The sequence below is a fragment of the Apodemus sylvaticus genome, chromosome 18, assembly GCF_947179515.1.
Source record: "Apodemus sylvaticus chromosome 18, mApoSyl1.1, whole genome shotgun sequence".
Classification (NCBI taxonomy): Eukaryota; Metazoa; Chordata; class Mammalia; order Rodentia; family Muridae; genus Apodemus; species Apodemus sylvaticus.
The window spans coordinates 36,073,326-36,095,939 of record NC_067489.1 but is presented as its reverse complement, the minus strand read 5'-3'; the positions used below and the strand labels follow the sequence as shown (position 1 = coordinate 36,095,939).

Below are 22,614 nucleotides of genomic sequence, written 5' to 3'. Positions count from 1 at the left end.
TGTTTCCTCTTCATTGAGAAGAGCTCTTCACTCTGCATGCCTTAAACAACAACAACAATAGCAGCAGCAGCAGCAGCAGAAGCAACATCAACCCATTATGTTCATCCCTAATATTTGGGCTAAATTACTTTAGGTTGATATTTGGCAATAAAACACGACAGTATGGAAGCCTGGGTGGGTGCGCATGTCAATACGAGGAATTGGGGTGTAGATAAAAGAAATCAGGAGTTCAAGTCATCTTCAACTTTACAGTGAATCTGAGGGCAACCTGCCTACCCGAGAGTTTATCTCCATTTTTTTAAAGTGATAGATGGTTAATAAAATGAGCATAATTGTTTTATAACCTTAATACAACTCTGAAAAATTAAATCTTATGTAATTATTTTATGTTTTCTCCACTATTTTGCTTCTCAGTTTGGAACAAGTTTTGATTTTGTTTAAAAGTGTAAATTATATTTGACGCTTAGCGTGGGTTTTCTATTTCAGCATTTTGCATATTCAATTTCTGTTTTAAAAATTAATACACATATATACAAATATGAATTATCATGTACTTAGATTTATGACAAAGCAGAATTCTGAGAACGAACATTAGATGATTTAATTCACCATGAGGGTAAAGAAACCAATAGAAGTTCTTGATATTTAATAACATTAAGATTCTTGTCCATAAAATAAATTTGGCTTCAAGTTCTGACATAATTTTTGTTAATATTTTCTCTAATTTTGTGAAAAAGTCTTTTATGTCATAAAAGCATAGCAGCATACGGCTTGAGAAGGGCATTTCTTGTCTATTCATAAGAGATCGATACTTAATAAGGCTTTCTGAGGGCGTTTTCTAAACCTTTTGAGTCAGAGCATTTCTAGGTCAAGCAGATGTGAGTAAGCACGTAGCAGTAACAGTTATTTCCTTGAGGCACCATTACTTCTTCGATGCTTCCCCTTTCCCTGTCAGTGCTGGAGGCTGGTGTTCTTCTGAAGATCAGCAAGGTATGTCTGCTTCTGTGACAAGAAGTCAACAGGATGGAGCTGTTCTGAACGTCAGAGCAGGGTGGGGTATCCGACTGCTTTATGCTGTTCTTCCTCATAGAAGCATCCTGCCCCATCTTTGCCTTCATGGAATCAAAAATGGCTATCAGCCGTGAACATTCTGAGTTATGTCTGAAATAAATGAAAACCTGAACTCTGGGAAAACTACACACACACTATACTCACCTTACCTGCAGCCTGTGATGCTCAAGTATTGCTGCCAGCAGCTACTGTGAACTGGGTCCCTGGAAGAGAAGCTGGGGATAGATGGGGGGGAGGGTGGTGGTGGCGGTGAAAAAAACAGAGGCCAGGACAACACAATTACTGATCAAGGCCCAAGTTTAATGGAGGTCTGACAATTTAAGAGTTTGGGCGAGCCCCTCCCCCCAGACTCCTGGCTGAGTTCTGGGCAAGTGGTCTGGCCATTCATTGGCTCCGCTGCTCAGGGCAGCGGGGGCAGGTCACCTGCTTAATTCAGGAATTCTAATTGCTGAGTAGTATTTCATTGTGTAAATATACCACATTTTCAGTTTCCATTCCTCCTTTGAGGGACATCTGGGTTCTTTCCAACTTCTGGCTATTATAAATAAGGCTGCTATGAACATAATGGAGCATGTGTCTTTATTGCATGCCGGGGAATCCTTTGAGTATATGCCCAGGAGAGGTATAGCAGGGTCCTCCGGAAGTGTCATGTCCAGTTTTCTGAGGAACCGCCAGACTGATTTCCAAAGTGGTTGTACCATCTTACAGCCCCACTAGCAGTGGAGAAGTATTCCTCTTTCTCCACATCCTCGACAACACCTGCTGTCTCCTGAGTTTTTGACCTTAGCCATTCTGACTGGTGTAAGGTGAAATCTCAGGGTTGTTTTGATTTGCATTTCCCTAATGTCTAATGGATACAGAAAATGTGGTATATTTATACAATGGAATACTACTCAGCAATTAGAAACAATGAATTCATAAAATTTTTAGGCAAATGGTTTGATCTGGAAAATATCATCCTAAGTGAGGTAACCCAATCACAAAAGAATACACATGGAATGCAATCTCTGATAAGTGGATATTAATTAGCCCAGAAGCTCTGAATACCCAAGGCACAAATAGCATAACAAATGACTCCCATGAAGAAGTATGGAGAGGGTCCTGATCCTGGAAAGGCTTGATCTAGCATTGGAGAGGAGTAGAAGGACAGAGAAAAAGGAGAGAGGTGATTGGAGAATAGGTGCAGAGAAGAAGGTTTATGGGACATATGGGGAGGGGGGATCTGGAAAAGGGGAAATCGTTTGGAATGTAAACAAAGAATACAGAAAATAAAAATATTAAAAAAAAATTTAAAAAATTCAGGAATTCTTAGGTCAGGGTTCAGCGCCCTATCCCAGGCTATCTCCAGGTGCTGGCTAGCCTTGGCTCCCTGGTGAAAAACAGGAAACTGAATTGTTCTATTGAGAACAAAGGGCCAGGAACTTCACAGGCTGCTAACTAGTGATTAGCACAAAGGTTCCAAACCCAGCTCAAATGCTGGGGGAGGATGCACTCAAGCACCAGCTCATACATAATTACGTTCTGGTTTTCCCATGTGTTCATAATCTCTCGTCTTTTCATGTAATGGCTCAGAAAACATATTATGTACCCAGTATTTTAAAAAGGGCCTTTGAAACTTTTGGGGGAGATGGGGTAGAAATAACCACATAAGCTTCTGTGAGAGAAGAGTGATTTTTATGAAACATGAAATTTTAAAAAAGTCATGAATGGAAAAATACTTTATCATTGCCATTCTAGAAATCTATTTACGAAGTGTATCTCAGTGTTTTAAAACCTCTAACAGAAGAAAATGCTAGTCCAAGGAAAAAGATTGCTTACCTCGAGATTTATAGAATTGTATTAGAGCTTTCTGCCTCTCTCTCAACATGAGACACACGAGAAATTTTATCTAGTTTTAGAAACAAAATACATTTCACTTACCTTAAGCAGCTGTTTGGTTATTTAACTTTAAGAATCCTTCTTCTCCTAAACCTGATAATTTCTCCATCTGATATTGATACCCTTTGCATTTTCCATAAGGACATACTTATGTTTCCATTCTAACAACTACTTCTGTCCTATTCTAACTATTGGGCACATAATACTGTGTTTCTAGTCTTCCATACTTTCATAAGTATATTTATTGTAAAAATGTATATATAGTTGAAATTATAAGGATCTTTTGCTATAACTCCATAATTTGTAAGCTTTTCAGCCATGAAACCCATGCTATAATGTTACATATATCTTGCAAAGGCTTCAACCCTTGATGAATTTTCTTGTTATCAGACACAACAATCTGGAGGTACACAGTTGGAATTAGAATGCTGTACCTATATAGGCATACCACCTGTGTTATTTCACCATGCAGTAGCTCAGGAACTTTGGAACCTGGTTGCCACAAAGTGAAATCCTCTGTGCCCTTGAGCTGACAGTCTGATCTGGAACACTGATTTTTAGGCACCTTTTTCTTATTCAAATTTATTCTGATATTAGTCACTATTTCACTTTTCATTGCTTTCAAAGTTGGCCTTTGTGAAGAATAATTATATATACTGCCACATCTATGAAATTCTAATGTTCCTTACTTTTATCTGGTGTGGAAACATTGTTTTAGGAGAAGTGAAAATAAATATACCCATCTAACTCAGCATTTTGTTTAATGTTTCCAAGTCCACTTTGTAAAAATCAATGTTTTGATCCGTTGATTGCTCTAGGCAACAGACACAGTTAGAATTTATTTCATCTCATCAACTTTCTCAAAGTTCATATGTTAGTGAGTCAGGGTTCAAAGAATGAGCAGCTCCATGTACTTCTCTTAATGATAAGCGCCCTCATTAAATCATCCCTGAAAGAAGTTATAGCCATTTAGTAATTACAGGATGTGAAATACACAGTGGAAACAATTAAATATATCTTAGGTGTGTACAGTGGAGCTGAGTATATTTCATGCACTTCTAAGTCAGGTCATAATATGCAACTGTCTTCATCTTTATAAATACTAATCTGCAGCATATACTTTAATTGATTCTATTTCTTTATGAACTAAACATAAAAGACACCTCAGTTTAGAGTGCCTAACATTTCTTTCCTTATGAAGATGATTTTTAAAAACTTTTTATTGTTTCTTTGTGGATTTCACATCATGCACCCCAATCCCACTCATCTCCCCGTCTCTCCATATCTGCCCTCCACCCTTACAACCTGACACCAAAGAAAAGAAAAAGAAAAGAAGTCCCAACAACTCTGTCTCACCATGAAAGCTGTAGTGTGTCACACACTGTACCATTTGTTCACTCATTCATACTTGCAAATGTTCATTGCAATTGCACTAAGTCGTTGGTATGGTTCAAGTCCTCTAGTTCCTGCTACACTCAGACCTTACCAGGACTCTTCTTGGATATCATCCTGTTGCCCTACGTCGTGAAGATCCTGAAGTTTTGGGTGGGTAGAACCAGCTTCTTCACTTGCTCCAGCAGTTCCTAAATGGGATAGATGTTGAGATGGACCAACTCAAAGCCCTGGATCTGAGCTGGAATTGAAGCTGAGTTGGTCAGGTGCTCTTTGGTACCCTTACCACGAGGGAGAGATCTTCAGCACTGTACCAGCCAGCTCATCCAACACCAAAGCCAGGAAAGGGAAGGGCCAGTTCTCTAACTCTCATGCCCTTGGGCAACAACCATGCCAGCCACTGGGCCAGCTCTATCGTGTCTCCCAGGCAAGATTCAGGACCCATTATCCCTAGGACTGCAGCCAGAGATGGGCAGGGACAGACCAGCTCTCTTGCTCTCATGACACTGGGACTACTAGCTCTCCTGCCTACCATAGGCAGGTGGGGGTGGGGATATCTCTTTCCCACCCAGGCCAGTGCAAGGCAGGTAGTGATTATTTTGGACAAAATGCATTTTATTTTTATATACACTTGGCATACATTTCAATACATTTTAGAGGACAATGGGAAAGGTAGGAATGGAAAAGTTTTATTGATAATATAGAAGTATGTTGTATATGCTTTGATATAAATACACTTCTGCCATTTTAACATCATATGAGACACTTAGACTAAGATTTTTCTTTGTTTCTAGTTTCTGATTCTTAGAGAGTTATGCTATTTGCTAAATTTGTAAACTGTGATCATTTAATGTTATGACATTCGTTTCAAGCATATACAGGGAAATAAGAATTCAAAGACTAAAATACCCTTTTGCTACCTGTTTAGTTATTGACAAATTTTATCAAAGGTTAAACTAAGCAAGATGATAAACTGAAAATTCGATGAAAAATTATAAATGTTTACTGTAGCTTACAGTTGAACTGAAATAGAATGATTCTAAGTAACGAGAAAAACCAAGAATAAACATTGCTTCCATCCCACATTCCATCATGCCCCTTGATCTTTAATAATCCAATGTCTAAATTTTACATTAAAAGACCTCTGATCTACTGATGTGTTATTGGAGGTAAGCCTTCGAGCTTTTGGCAGATACATTATTGAATTCTTATTGAGGATGTGACAGTAGAATATTTTCAAATGTATATGAATGACAGGAACTCTTAGCTTTCTGAGCTGTTACTTTTAGAGTCATTTATAGGTTCTATCTGTGTTTGCTTCCTAACATTTCTGTTTTCTGGGAGTTTGTTCTTATTCCGTACCCTCTTACTCCTTGCACACAGTTGGTAAGTAGTTGATGTTCGAGTAGTTACACAGTGTTAGTAGCCAACAATGAACACTCAGTTCCACCTCTTGTTTGAGCTTCTCAGTCTCTACCACAGAGTTTCACAATCTTCTAGAAATCTCTGTCTAGATGTTTAATCACCATCCTCTAGTTCTGTGGATTTCAGCACATATGCAAACATCAGTTCCCTGGAGCCTTCTCTAGAGCTGTCACTTTCTTCATCTCATCCTACTCATCAGGAAGTTCATCATAACTTGTTTGTTTTCTCCTTCACAGCTTTTGTTAAAAGCATCAGGCCTGCATTTGTTATAACCTCTCCTGAGAATCATGGGTAGAGCTCTTGCATGCAGGTGGTCATTGTAGCACCTGTAATATTTGAAAAATAAGATGAATCTAAGGAACCAGGTTGGAATCACCTCCAAGGGATTTACACAATCTTGTCTTCTTTGTAATTTCAAATAAGTTAACTCAGAGTAAGCTGGGAAAGACTAGATACTGAAACACAAAGGCTGTGCCTGATTTTCGATAGAAAGAGATGTAGACATTTCTGGAAGTGCCTTAGGGTACTTTGTAAAAGGAAGAAAAGAAGAGCTCTGGAAAATAGTCCCAACAGTAGCCAATTATCAGCCTTGACAAGATTTCTGAAGCTGAAGTAAAGGAATACATCTTCTTTGAGAATGATTATCAATTTTCATTTTATGCCTTGGTGAAATTCTTGCATTAAGGGTTTACAGAGTCTAAAACCTTGATGATATCTTAGCTGATTTTTTTGTATATTGGGCAAAATAATCAGGGTCCTTACAGTTAAAAGTATTAACTGTTTCTTAGACTTTGAGAGCTATGTCTTCTTAATGTGGCCAGAAGATACTATGCTAACACACTAAGGCAGCTTACTCAGCAGCAAGGAGTCTAATAAGGAAGATTCTCCATGAAGCCAGGCACAGTATCAGAAATCTGAGCCAAATGAACTTGTTCTGTTAGCTACCTGTAAATCGGTATGTATCTGGCTTTATAATTATTGTATCCATTTCCTTTGGTGGAAATTAGACTATATTGTCTGTTCTGTGACAATGATCATATGACTTATAATTGTAAGGGAGCATAAGCATTCACAGAACAAGGTAGAAATAAGTTTGCAAAAATCTAACTGAAGTTGTTTGCTAAGAAAAATGAGCAGTGTGAAGTTTCCTATGTGAATGAGTGAAGCCTATGAAAAGGCCTTGTAACCTGATTATGGCTTCCTCTCTCTTAACTAGCCTTGAGCAGCCTAATTCCCAACCCGCCCACAATTCTACCTTTGTACATTTTCTTTGAAGAATCAAAGAGCAGTTTATTCCTTGTCTGCTTAACTTTTATGGCTTATTCTCCATTGCTTGTTTATTTTAACACCTACACTTCAGCATGACACAGCACAATTAGCATTATGTTAACATTACCCATTCCCAGGATGGCCCTGGCCTGGCCCCTCTAAACTTCACTAAATAATTAATTTCTTCTTGATCATGCACTTCTTCTCTCTGTCTTATAATACTGTCTATGTACTTGTTGAAACACAATTTTCATTCTTTGCCAACTGATTTTCTACTTATTGATCAATAACTCTTCTGAGGAAGAGACAATTGACAACTTTTCTACCTCTCCATTTCTACACACTACATGTTGCACCATACATTCTTCAGTCAGTTGAATGGAGAGGTAGGCAGAAAGGGAGGGAGTGAGGGAGAGAGACGAGAGGGGGACTATTTCATAATACTCTTTTTTTATTAATTGTTTTATTTGTTTACAATTCAAATGTTGTCACATTTATAATACTCTTTTAAACATGTGACAATACTTTTGTGTATATGGGTGTTTTGTCTGCAGCTATATAAAGTATACTGTGTACCAAAGCAACTGTGTAGGCCAGAAGATGATGCCAGATTCCCCTGGGATTGGAGTTAGAGCCCACTGTGAGCTGCATATAGGTGCTGGGAATTAAACTTCGATCCTCAGAAAGTTCAACCAGTGTTCTTTACTGCTGAACAGTCTCTTTAGCCACACGTAATAACTATTCTTATAACGTTTGTTAAACATGATTTGGCACCAGCAAGATGGGCAAGTGCCCTTGTCTCCGTACTGCCTGCCCAGAAGCTCCGCAGTCACCGACGGGACCAGAAGTGGCATCATAAACAATACAAGAAAGCCCACTTGGGCACAGCCCTGAAGGCCAATCCGTTTGGGGGTGCCCCTCATGCAAAGGGAATTGTGCTGGAAAAAATAGGGGTTGCGGTCAAGCAGCCTAATTCTGCCATGAGGAAATGTGTCCGGGTGCAGCTCATTAAGCACGGCAAGAAGATCACAGCGTTCGTGCCCAATGATGGCTGTTTGAACATCAGTGAGGAAAATGATTAAGTTCTGGTTGCTGGATTTGGTCGAAAAGGTCATGCTGTAGGTGATAGCCCTGGAGTCTGCTTTAAGGTGGTGAAAGTGGTCAATGTGTCTCTTTTGGCTCTCTACAAAGGCAAGAAGGAAAGACCAAGTTCATAAAATTTGACAATAGAAACACAGTAATAAATTTTCATATTCTGAAAAAAAAAGACCAGAATGCAGTCAATAACTGCATAGGTTCTGAATTTCCTTCAAGCATAAGCACTTATGTTTTTAAACTTGTACTGTACCTGTTTGTGGAATTTAATCTTATTTTGTTGTTTTTCATGAATTATATATTTTTGACTTTTTAAATTATGAAATATATTTGCTAATTTTTCTTGCTGACTTATTTTAGCATGAATTTGTGAAAGACTGGAGTTTCAAACCTGGGAAAGAATGCTCTTCATTTAAGCCTGCCCTTTGGTTTGCTTATTACTTGGTCCAACATAGGAGCTAAGTGGGGCATAAATGGTGCTTACTGCAAATGAGTAATGATTAGTTACTTAAATCCATGCTTTTAGAAAGTTTAGTACTATTTCATGATGGCATAAGACATTGTCTTTTGGCAGGTGGAAAATTATCTCTTTGAATCTTATGTGTACAAGTTATGAAGTTCTATGACAAGATACTGTGGAAAATATATTTTGTGGATGAGAGTTTCCTTATTGCAAATGGTCCATTACAAAGCAGACTTTTCGGATTTTATTTTTATGTTTTTTGTAATAATTCAAGAACTTGGTTGGAATTCTTTTCTAGAGTCCATACTTGTGAGACTGTTATTTTTTGTTGTTGTTGTTTTGAATTAGAGAGAAGTAATCCTGTATAAACTCAATTTTATATTAGCCACAGGCTAGAAGAATTTTAGGTGTCATATGGTTTGCTCTATGAGTTTGTGGAATGGAAAGGAACTCACGTGGTATTCAGGATTCTATAATCTCTTGTCTCCAGGGAAAAAAACAAGTTCCCCAATTGACCCAAATTTTCATAGTTATTTTAGCTTAAATGAGTGGAGGGTTTTCTAGAGCTATGTACTTATTACAGTGCAGTAATTTGTAACTGAAATTTAACATCAGAAATGATCAAATTTACTTTTCTTTATCGCTTTAATTATTGGCTGAGACCATTGCTTTTTTTTCTGACATGGAATAATGTTTCTTTTTCTAATTCACTCACACACACACACACACACACACACACACACATGCACACACACACACTCACAGGTGTGCACACCTGTATATGCACAGACACATTAACACGCATAAAACACACACTCACATACATATACAAACACGCACATACACCCATACACACAAACACACACAGCCACATATGTGTATATCTATCTATCTATCTATCTATCTATCTATCTATCTATCTATCTATTTATCTATCTATCCATCCATATACAACATTGACTTTGATATTTTGAGGAAAATACTATCTATCTAAAGTATTTTTTTTTTTAAATTTTACTCTAGTTATATCCTTGTACTTCAGAAACTAAATGCTTAAGACTTGACTTGTTATAGTAAAAATTCCCCAGAAAATTAGCCTTAAGAATGGCATCATTCTATTTGCTATACCCAGGAGATCTGATGTCTCTGTTTATTTTCCTTTAGGCTTCAGTTAGGTACTCTGGTAGAAGGCAAGAAAATATGCTTGCTATTTATCTGTGATTCCTACACTTAGTGGAAGAGAATTAAATAAAGTGTTTGGATTAGGACTGTATATATAGATATATATATATATACATATATGTATATATATATATCAGTTTATCTAAACAGATCTATAAAATCAACCTAAAATCAACCTAATTTATTTTATTAATATATATTGCTTATACACAGGACTTATTATGATATTTACACATTTGATTATAATATGCTTTGATCATATTCACCTCTGATAATTAATGCTTTTTATCTTGCTCCAAATGACTTTAGGACATATGTTAATTTCTCAAAAAGTTCTAGATTTAGCATATTGTTCTGTGATTTCTCCCCATTTTATGATTGCTAAATAAAATTTAAAGTACCTGTATGCTATTTGCTCTTTAAATTATCTTAAAGTTTGTATCCATTTGTTAGATATTGTATAACTACACAATTAACAGATAAATAGCTTTACTTATATATTCCTCTTCAAACTATCATAAGTTAATTTTATACTTGAAATTTTTTTATTCCTGGTACCTAATATTTTTATGAAATAGTATGAATTTCATGAATATTTGTTGGATTAAATATCCATGGATAAAAATTGCTTTTCAATGCTCACCTTACTGAATTTTCTTCCTACAAGGCTATCATGATATCAGTGCAAATAAGAAATGCAAATGGTTTGTATGTCCTGAACAGATTTCTTATTAGTGAAAACCCCTGTTGCATTGAACATTTATTTAGATGAGGTTGATATTATTCAGCATTCATGGCAATCATTGACCTACTCTGGCTCTTCATAATACTGGCACTATTTCATAAGACATTTAATGTGATATGAATAAAGCACCACATCCTGAAATAAAATCCCATCGCACTCTAATAGTCATGAAAGGCAAAACATGTCCTTCCCAGATGATCATAATATTGAATTTGGCACCTCTTATTCTGGACAAGTAAGTAATAAGAAATAAAAGATAATGTGTGAAAACAGAATCCATAGTTGAAACTCTACATGATGCATGAGGGTTAGTGCATCATACTGTTTATCAATATATTTAACCTAGCTTGTAAAACCTAGGTTGTTAGTTTATATTTTCTGCAAATTACATGCTTATATGGCTCTTAGACATCAAAGGGAGGCAAGGCCCTTGGTCCTGAGAAGGCTCAATTCCCCAGTATAGGGGAATGCCAGGACAAGGAAGTGGGAGTGGATAGGTTGCTAAGAAGGGGAAGGGGGGATGGGATGGGGCTTTTCGGAGGGGAAATGAGGATAACATTTGAAATTCAAATAAATAAAATATCTAATAAAAAGAATATATTAAAGCAAACTGTCTTAAACCAATAGAAGAAACATTTTATGGAAAGACATCGTGACAATAATTCCTATGTATGATCTCTGGGTAAAATTTACAAGCTGTTAAAACACTGAAAGAAGTGAATTTAAGTAGTGAGTGAAGAATGTTATATGTTAGGCTGATGTTCGCTTACCCAGACAAGTATCTTGCATTAAAGCATTTAATACATGGTTATTGAGTAGCAGGTAATTTCAGGATAGGGATTTTTGAAACATTTTTAACTCACAGATAACTTGAGAGTTAAACGAGTTGTCATCTACCTATTGGTTGGGAAAAAAAGTTATGCAATCTAACAAATTTTGAGATGCCAATTCTGGGGATTACATGTCTTTGCTCAGCTTTGGAGCTACATAGACATGAGTTATTTCAAACTCTCCTTGTGAGCTACGTGACTTCTGGTGAGGTAGTTAGCATTTAAATGTCATTTCCTTCTTTTTTTTTTTTTTTTTTTTGTCTTTTTTTTTTATTTGATATAATTTATTTACATTTCAAATGATTTCCCCTTTTCTAGCCCCCCCACTCCCCGAAAGTCCCGTAAGCCCCCTTCTCTTCCCCTGTCCTCCCTCCCACCCCTTCCCAGTTCCCCGTTCTGGTTTTGCCAAATACTGTTTCACTGAGTCTTTCCAGAACCAGGGACCACTCCTGCTTTCTTCTTGTATCTCATTTGATGTGTGGATTATGTTTTGGGTATTCCAGTTTTCTAGGTTAATAACCACTTATTAGTGAGTGCATACCATGATTCACCTTTTGAGTCTGGGTTACCTCACTTAGTATGATGTTCTCTAGCTCCATCCATTTGCCTAAGAATTTCATGAATTCATTGTTTCTAATGGCTGAATAGTACTCCATTGTGTAGATATACCACATTTTTTGTATCCACTCTTCTGTTGAGGGATACCTGGGTTCTTTCCAGCATCTAGCAATTATAAATAGGGCTGCTATGAACATAGTAGAGCATGTATCCTTATTACATGGTGGGGAATCCTCTGGGTATATGCCCAGGAGTGGTATAGCAGGATCTTCTGGAAGTGAGGTGCCCAGTTTTCGGAGGAACCGCCAGACTGCTTTCCAGAGTGGTTGTACCAATTTGCAACCCCACCAGCAGTGGAGGAGTGTTCCTCTTTCTCCGCACCCTCTCCAACACCTGCTGTCTCCTGAATTTTTAATCTTAGCCATTCTGACTGGTGTAAGATGAAATCTTAGGGTTGTTTTGATTTGCATTTCTCTAATGACTAATGAAGTGGAGCATTTTTTAAGATGCTTCTCCGCCATCCGAAGTTCTTCAGGTGAGAATTCTTTGTTTAACTCTGTACCCCATTTTTTAATAGGGTTGTTCGGTTTTCTGGAGTCTAACTTCTTGAGTTCTTTATATATATTGGATATTAGCCCTCTATCTGATGTAGGATTGGTGAAGATCTTTTCCCAATTTGTTGGTTGCCGATCTGTCCTCTTGATGGTGTCCTTTGCCTTACAGAAACTCTGTAACCTTATGAGGTCCCATTTGTCAATTCTTGCTCTTAGAGCATACGCTATTGGTGTTCTGTTCAGAAACTTTCATTTCCTTCTAATGGTATATGGAGATTAATAATTATTCCTTCTGCATGTAGATATAGGACTATAATAAGATAGTTATTGAGTTCATTAATCAGTGGTGAGCATAGACCTTTCTAGCCATGTATTAGTTGTTATTCCATTAATGACTATTTAAAAGGGCAAAGGTGAATGAGTAAAACAAGAGTGTAATATGAGAAAAAGTAAACATACTTTCCATACTATGTGGAGGTGGGCTCACCTGGGAAGAGAATCTGATGAACTTGCTCTGTGGGATAGAACTGGCACATGGGCATACCAAACTCTTTCCTGCCATGAGACTCTGTTTGATCTTTGCACAGTTCTGTGGTAGAAGTAAATCTAAGTGCTTGAGTTTAGTAATACCAAATGCTCTGCAAAGGTTCCTAACTGCCTAAAGGCAGCTTTTAATTTTAAACACCGAGAAAAGTCAATCAGCCTCCACCTAAAAATATGCATTGGAATGTGTTTTGCATGCATTAAAATCTAATTTCACATCTCACCAAGTTTAACTACTTTTGTGCTCAACTAGTCTCACATTCTTGCTATTTTATTTATTTCTAATAGGGCACATGATCTGCTTTACCATATATAGCTCTCATATAATTATTTTTATATAATCTCCTTTAGACATATTGTTTTTTGAGGTATTTTTTAACTGAAAAATAGATTATTCTGTAATACAATACATTCCAACCACAGTTTCTCCATCTTCCAGTCCTTCCAGCCCCCGTCCCCAACGTTTCCTCTTCTATAGATCCACCCCCCCCTCACAGTTTTCTTCAGAAAAGAGCAGGTCTCCAAGAGAAGACAACCAAACAGGACAAAACAAGATACAATATGACAAGGCACAAGCCCTCATATCAATGCTAGATAAAGCAACCCAACAGGAGGAAAAGTCCCAAGATCAATAGATATATTGAATTTTAGTGTCTTTTATAAGGAACGTAAGAAAAGGTTGACACTAAAAATAAATTTTTCAACCCACATAGAATGAGAACTCTGAGTAGAAAAGCAAATTTTGTTCAAATATGTTTATATGTCATGACAAATGAGCTATACTTTCAAGGATTTTAGTTAGTTATTCATGAGCTTTAAAGACAGGATCTATTGTAGCCCAGGCTGGCCTTGTTATTTACTATGTTGCCAAAGACAGCCTTGACCTTAGCTTTCCCTTTGAACCTCTTGTGATGTTCGCTTCGCTGCATGAGATTCATTGCATGTATATTTACTAAATTAAAAATAATTTTACTCATGGGGTGTACATGTGTCTCTTTGTAATTCATAGAGCGTTGTTTCTTAAGCCTAAATAACTACTTCTTGCTTTGCTTATAAATAGTGCATAAGAGATTTTTACCTTTTGTGAAACAAAAGCAGACATATTATGTCATATATGCTAGCATTTAAAAGCTCTCAGGGAAAAAAATGCCCAACAACAACAACAACAATAACAACAATCAATCAAATGAAAGGTATAGGTCCTGGTGAGCCTTGTCCTGTCCTCTGGTTTTGAGATAAGAATCTAGGGCTTCCCTATCTGGGTTGGCAGAATTTGTTATTGTTAAGTCTTGCCTCTGATTATTGAACTCAGATGAAAATTATCTTTAAAATTACTGAAAATGGTAATTTAGTTAGTCTAATATCTGTCTCTACTTCTTACTACTCTGATTAGTTTTTTCTTATCCTGCTGAAAATGTAACCACAGAAGTCAGACGTGATATCATAAAAGTAGGCAGAGTCTATCAGTTTGTGCCACCCTTGTCCCACCACCAACAACCAAACACTCCTGAGCTGGGCAGTCAGTCTTTCCTGCCACCATCTCTTACCTTAATCTCATGTTTAGTTGCAATTGTAGCCAAAATATTCATCTATAGTCTAGCAGAATATAAGAGAAACAGTGCAAGAAGACATTATTTTATTTTCTTCCAGTTCTGCTATTTGTAACTTTGTACTGCAGTTACAAGTAAGATGAGCAGATTTTGTCCTTGTGCTTATTAAAGGCACTTGACATTCTGAAGGCAGAATTACAGGAATGTAATCAGATCTTTTTCTATTTATTTTTTTAATGGTGAATTGGTTAGAGCAGGTGTATGTATGTAATCCTTTTGATATTTTTCTAGAACCTCAGCATATTTTTTTACAGATCACAATTGCTGCTATTGGTAATTCTTAGATTTACATATATTTTGGGAATAAACTAAATTGGTAGACAAAAAGTACATTTTCTTCAAACTAACAATGTCCTTTCTTCCAACCATATTAACAGAGAATAAAATTAGTGCTCTGGACCAATGTTAATAGCGATGTGTATGACAGGAGATGTTCTGTTCATAAGACACTCTGACATCAGACCCTCCTTGAACTAGCAGAAATATGAGAAGTGTTCTGTTGAAGAAAAATGTCTCAGGGCCCTGGCAAGTATATTCTCCTATCACTGAAGTAGAAGGAAGGAAAATTATCATTTCTATCATTGGATTACAGTTGTACTCTTGTATTACTCTTTCAATTTACATAGAGATGACTCAAGACTTTTTCGTTTAAAAAAATAAGTTTCATCTATTTCTTTCTTATTTGGGGGTGGGGGGTTGGATTTGGTTTTTTTTTGAGACAGGGTTTCTCTGTATAGCCCTGGCTGTCCTGGAACTCACTCTGTAGACCAGGCTGGCCTCGAACTCAGAAACCCGCCTGCCTCTGCCTCCCAGAGTGCTGGGATTACAGGCATGCACCACCACTGCCCGGCCATCTATTTATTTCTAGTGAAAGTATACATGGCCCTAAACAATTCTTCTTTTATACATTATATTCTGGTTGCCCTTTTCCCTCCCTCCATTCTTCCTATCACTGCCCTCTACCTCCCCTCTCTCCCAAATCCACCACTTTCCTCTCTCTTCAATAAAGAAGCAGACTCTTTAATGGCTGATAGGAGTCCTCCTTCTTACCCTCAAACTGATTAGGATTTAGCAGAGTGGTCAGACTGCTATAAGGAAACTTTTAATTTAGTTTATATTACTCTGATGAGTCCTTTTAATAAGACTGCAATATCGTCTATTTCTGTGGAAGAGGAGAAGCCATCATTTTCCTTAAAACAAACAAAATATGCTAATCAATAGTCTGTCATCATCTCAATGGTCTCAAGTTTTGGGCCTTGGCTTATCCTGGTGTCATTAGAATAATGTAGTTTGTACAACTGCTTTAAACAGAAATGTGAAATCCATCTCTAGTTCTCAAATAATTCAACAGTTACTACAATAAATGGTTCAGCAAGAATCTAATTGTTTTATTCAGGCAGCATCATTTCCCTAAAACATTAATCAATTTTCTTCTTGGGGATACCAAATCAATACATATTAAAATAAAACAAAATATGGGCAATCTACATAGATGTACTTTCTCAAGGTCTAAATAGTAGGATATACATGCATAGTGTTCACATATTAATATTTGAAGAGCAAAGATGATGTTCACTGTAACTTCAATCACCACAAGATGCTACAATCCACTTCAGTTAAGTAAGAGACTTGTAAACTAATTTCTTATAGTGTTTTACATATTCAGCAATCTACATTGTCATTACTTAAAGATGAAAAGAGGGACTTGTTTTGAGATTGAATGCAAACGAACTTGCTCATTTAATTAAGGAAGCATGGAGATGCGCATGTGGGAAGAGAATCAAGTTTAAGATTGCGCTTTACATGTTGTATCCTTCACTAGTTTCATCATAGTCTCATTATCCAAAACTCCTCTTTTCTTCCTAATTGAAGGAACACCTGCTCTTCCTTTCTTATTGAGTTTGCTGTTTTCATTTGCTCACAGCACCTCTAAAGACCGATTGCCAGATTATATCCTTAAAATTGCTCCTTCAGCAGCCTGGATAAGGCAATTATCTTGGAGAGGGGAAGTGAAGTCAAAGTGTTCAAAATTCATGTCTGATTTTTCTTAAAAATGACCTCTACAAGGAATATTCCTCCCTTAGGAAGATAGATCATAATGTGAGCTCCTTACAATGCAAGGAACGAGTCTGAGATTGCACAGAGAGCCGTGCATGTCTAGCATGAGCAAATGTTCCGACAGAACTGAAGAAGCAATTAGGAGCTGCACAGAGGTTTTTGATTTCAAATTTAATTTTGATTAGCTAATATACTAGACATTATTTAAATGATTTATACTCACAGTCACATTAAAGTTGGATGAATTAAAATTAAAACAAATAATCCTCAATGAGTATTAACATCCAAAACATTTAATGAAAGAAATGGTATTGGGATTACAGAATTTCCTGTAAGGCAGCCTTTGAAGTGATTTAAATAACAAATAGCTTGGAAGAGGTATATGTGCATGTGTGTGTGTGTGTGTGTGTGTGTGTGTGTGTGTAATATATGCCTTTGATACTATTACTTTGTGTGTTCCTTTTATCAAAAAAAAAACCCAACAAAATAAAAGTCACAATTCCTGTTTGCTTGTTTTTATCTTTTTGCAATAATTATTTCAGAATTTAGGAACATGCTGTAACCACTTTTGTGTTAAGTTCCTCACTTTCTTTACCCTTTAATGGATGATTTTAATGTCAGCTCCAGTGCTCCAATTTTCTTAAGTAAAATAGATGATGTGTGAGGATTTGGCATCACTTAGTAGGTTAGAGTGGGAATGACCTCTCAGCTGCTATGACTGCACGCATTAGATCTGCAGAAGATCAAGCTGGCACCAGTTCCAACCTGGAAGGAGGAGGAGCTCAGGAAGGCCCACTCCTAGCTGAGAAGCAATTGGAAATAAGTAGCTTCTGGCACCAGGTTAAGATTTTACCAGGAATAATAGCTATAGGTGTTCTATTGAATGACCAGCCACCTGTGCACATATCACAGTGTTAAGTGGACTCAGTGGCTTTTTAAAGAAGACAGAAGACGTGAAATTAGGAGGGCGAGAATGTGGGGGGGAAAGATGGAAAATTGAAGAGGATGGAATGGGGATAGATTTTCATCTATGTTTATTTATTTTAAGCTTTTATCTTAGCCAAAATTCTAAAAGTTATCTAGTAAATAGGGATTGAGTTGCTTTTGCTGCAAAAAATATAGTTAAAACCTTAGGAACAATGTTGATTTAACCTAAATTATATACTTATCTCTAACTTTAAAAGTTATCCAAAATATACTTATGACAGTTATTTAAGTTTCTTCTTCAATGTTCCCTTTATATAACTTTAATTATTCAAAGTTGTCATAAAATGTATATTTAAATAGTCAATTCTGTCCACTTTGTTGATGCTATAATTTTTATGTTCATAAAAGCATTTAGTAATAAACACAAGAATGTAATAGGGATAGTATAAAATGTAAAACCCTAAGTGAAGCTTTCTAATGTCAAACTATCCATTTTAACCACACAGTTCATTTACATGTACCAAAGCTGGAACTGGACAAATGTTTGAGGCTCTTCCTTTTCTTTTTGAGACTATAATTTCATTATAGCATTTCTTTCCTTCCCTTTCCTTTCTCCAAAGCATTCCTTATACCCATATACCTCCCTACTTTCTTTCAAATCCATGGCCCTTTAAAAAAAAAAAAAAAAAAAACAAAAAACGAAACACTAATTGTTGTGGTATGTATAGATCTGCACACACACACACACACACACACACACACACACACCCTAAAATATAAGTTGTTCAGTCAAAAATCCTTCTTATGTCTTTTTATTTGACACTGGAGAACAACAAATTGGTGTGCTCTTCCCTGGGGAGATCTACTTAATTTGTTCACGGCTTTCCTTAGTTACCTAAAATTTTCTGTGCAGAATTGGTGCCTCATCAGCTCTTTTTTTCTCATCTCATTTCACAAATGTTCATTAGTGTAATACTTAATCAGCTCACATGAGGAGAGTCATGTTGGTGAGACTTTATGGGTGAAGCTTCTGATATTACTGGGAGATACAATCTCACAGAAAGCTTTCTGATCATCTGGCTCTTGTAGTATTACTGTCCTCACTTCAGCAATGTTCCCTGAGGTTTAGAGAACTCTGCATTTTGGATTTTGATTTTTTTTTTTTAGTTTTCTGAAGTAGCCTCCCTTATATTCAAAGTAGTTTTCTTTATATAAGGTAAAGAAAACTGTGGTTTTCTTTTCTCTAAGTCATAACCTTATCTGTGATTATGACTGCAAAGTTAGCATTTGTTGGAGAAAGACCTCAGAAGACAGCAAAGGGCCACTCTGCACTAAAACAGGATCAATGCTACATTTAGGAATAAGCTCATAAAGCTAAGGAAGTTTGTGATGGGGTAGAGTTCTAATGGACAGAGTGGAAAGGTTGAGAAGGAGCAATATCATGGGATATTGCACTGGAGAAAGGAAGTCACTATGAATTTTTATAGAATAGTATATCAGGAGAAGATTGATCCAAGAATGATTACTGCATTTATAGAAGTGCTTTGAACTGTGGTGCTTTGGGCTGTAGCATTAGAGTTCTTACAATTCCACATCAATACTAATGGAGTTTATTCAATTCCAGTGTTAATTTAGTATCTCAGTGATGGTAGGATTCAAATTCATTTTCTTTGCCTAAACAGAAATCTGTTTTTATTGTCCCTTTGTTCAGGTTTGTCCTCTTAGAATCATAAATACTAGTTAACAAGCATTGAATTTTCAGAACTTCTAGTTCAAGGGGAAAAAACAACCAACCAACCAAGCAACCAAATGAACAAAAATGAATGTATTTTAAATATAAGGGACTACCTCTCAGAAAAACTTCTCAGATAATAGCTAATATATATTGAATTGATCAAAATTATTTTATATGAAGATACAACTTAATTAACTTAGAGAAACAAGTGTAATTAGCTCATAGGAATATGTATGCATGTCTTGTGGTCAGAGGGGTACAACTTATCTTTGTAGTAAAAAAATATATTTCTTTATGTCTTAAATAGTGTCTAACATTGATGATCACAAATAAAACCTTAATATATAATTGTTCTTTATATAATTATTGCCTTTTTATATCTTTATGGCTTAGAGCAAGTTATTTAGGTAGTTTATTTATTATCATGTTCTCCCTCTACCTTTCCATCTCCCTGCTTCTCTATGTGTATCAATGTACACACATATGTATGTTGAGTGTGCACATCTTTGTGCACACACAGATTCTATAGGAGGGTGTTGGCTCTCTTACTTTATTATTTGAGTCAAGTTCTTGTTGTCAAAGTTTGGCCTTAATTTCTAGGAAAATAGAGTCATTCTGAGAAAGTCCTTTGCTACACGTATTTCTTGTAGAATGGTACCTATGGTTTCATCTAAGGCTTTTTATCTTAGGTTTTAAGTTGAAATATTTCATCCACTTGGAATGTGTGTGTGTGTGTGTGTGTGTGTGTGTGTGTACTGAGAGCCGAGTCTAATTTTATTCTTCTGTATGTAGACCTCACATTGAATATCAAAGTAAAAATGCTATGTATATCGAACAAGGAAAAAGTACAGAACCTGCAAAGCTGCAGGAGAAAGAAACACAAATCACATTTAAAGGAAAACCCATTAGAATAACAGCTGATTTCTGAACGGAAGCTGTGAAAGTGAAAAGAGCCCAGAACAATGCATGCCAAATTCTGAAGTAACGCAACTGCCAACTTAGCCTACTATACCCAGAACAACTAGCTGAAATAATTGAAAATTCATGTCCATTAAAACATTCCTAAATAGAATACTGGAATCAATACTTCAGACTAAATAGGGGATAAGCATAACCAAGAGACTAGAAAGAAAATGAAGCTACAATCAAAGAAAACCGAAACAAAGCAAGTCACCATGACTAGCTCCATGAACAGTGAACAAAGGCCAAACCAACCAAACTAAATCTCCAACCAACCAATAATAATAATCCTTCTATCTGAAAAAAAATAGAAGGACAGGTGTAGGTGTAGAATTATATCAGACTTTCAAAGAAGTTGTAGAACCACTAGTTTTTAAATAATTAAAGAAGAAATAGATTTAGAAGGAACATTACCAAACTCCTCCTGAAGTCACTATTACTCTAATACTAATGCCACTATTAGTCTAATACTAATAACAGGCAACAATACAACAACGACAACCCCACAAAACTGTAGATAAATATTACTGATGACCATAAGTATAAAAGTTCTCAATAAAATACCAGAAAACCGAATATAGACTCCTGAAGATCACCCTCCACTTGCAGTATTGACTGATGTGTTTAGTAGCTTTAACTTTCTTACTTTGTAAAGACTCAGAAGCACCGGTAGCCTTTCTTTCCCTTTGCCCTCTTAAGCTTGGTGTTAATGTGGTCATGTGCTTCTTGTCCCTTCTTTCTTGAGTGTCACTTTCCTTTAAACTTTCTCTCTTCTGCAAGACACTTATTAAATCCTTATTAGATATTTGTCTTATTGGAGAAATCTATTAGCTGATATTTTCCTCCTAGCGTTCATTCTAATTCTTATTTCTTGCCATACACTGAAGACAAATGCATATTTCTGAAGTGCGATCTAATTATGCCATCTTAAATAAAATCTTAGCGACTCTTTTATTGGAAAGAGGTCTCTTCAGGCACTCATTAGACTCTCCCTGACGTAAAACCAGTCTACCATCTGATTCTTATTTTTCTCCTCAAAAGGACCCTGTGCTCCAGCTTAATTGGATTGGTCACCACCTTTCTGAATTGCTGAGGCCTCAGCTGGCACCCTTCCCAGAATCCCCTTACTACTGCTGACAACCAAGTCAACCAAAAAGGTGGAGCCCAGTTCTCACTTCCTAAAAGCCTTCTGTTTATTTGAATCTTCTATAGGAAAAATATGTTCTCATTTGCTTTTTAAATGAACTGTCCTGAATAGTTGAAGTCCACATAATTATCAGGTATTAGTAACATGGTAAAATTGGTCTTTACTACCTTAGAATCTTCTTTTCAAACTTATTTCTTCCTGTTACCGCTCTGGAGATTGGATCTGAGCTCTGAATGTGCTGAGTAAATATTCTATCCAGGAGTTACAGCCTCTTCAAGCTTTTTTCCCCTCATAATCTTTAGTAACAAAAGTGACACAAAGTGATCAAAAACAGAAAACTTTAAACATGAGCATAGACAGCTGCTTTGACTAGTCATGGTTTTAAAAATTAGTAATTCTGGTCAATATTTTTCTTTATGCATGATAAATTCAAATATGAAGCAGCAATAAAATGAGAACTGTATTCATTGAACAGTATTAATAATAGGCCCAAAGCATTTTAATAACTACAGAAACCTTTTGTTTTGAGACAAAATCTGTTTATAAAGTAAATAACATTTGAATTCTGTTTCTATGGCAAATCATTATAAAACTGAAGTTATGCTACTTTTGGTTGTTCTTAAATCATTGTGATCTCTTGGCTATTTCTTTAGACAGAAAAGAAAATTATAGATCCTAAAGTGTTAATTACATGTAATCATATTTCAGCCAAATTATACATATTTTATGACTTTCCTGATAATTTCCCTACAAGATCTCGCCAGTTCAGTCATTCCATCTTTTGTTTCTACTGTTTCCATCACTTGATAAAATAACTATATGGCATATGCAGATATCAAATTCCTGTATTAAAAAAATCACTTGAACTAGTGAAACCAAAACCAATTTAAGTGGAAGTAGCCTGTGGCATTTGCATGAAGAATCAATGTGCTTCTTGCTCTATCATTAAATCTATAAAGCTAAGCTCTTGTTTTACATCAGTCCAGTATATTTTATTTGTTCTGAGTCTAATCACAATGTACAATGTGCAAATGCAGTTCTATCAAGGCCTCTGTACACACACGTTTGACATTGGTATAATTGAGAAGTCAAATGAATGTCCCATTACAATAGATTTTGTTTTCCCTGTGTGACAGAGATAAAATAAGGATAAAAGGCAAAAGAATGCCTAT

The 22,614-nt window shown here is 36.2% G+C and overlaps 1 pseudogene; it reads left to right on the top strand.

The window, feature by feature from the left end:
- Window positions 1-7,816: 7,816 nt before the first annotated feature.
- LOC127668771 (40S ribosomal protein S23-like) lies at window positions 7,817-8,252 on the top strand (annotated as a pseudogene).
- Window positions 8,253-22,614: the final 14,362 nt, after the last annotated feature.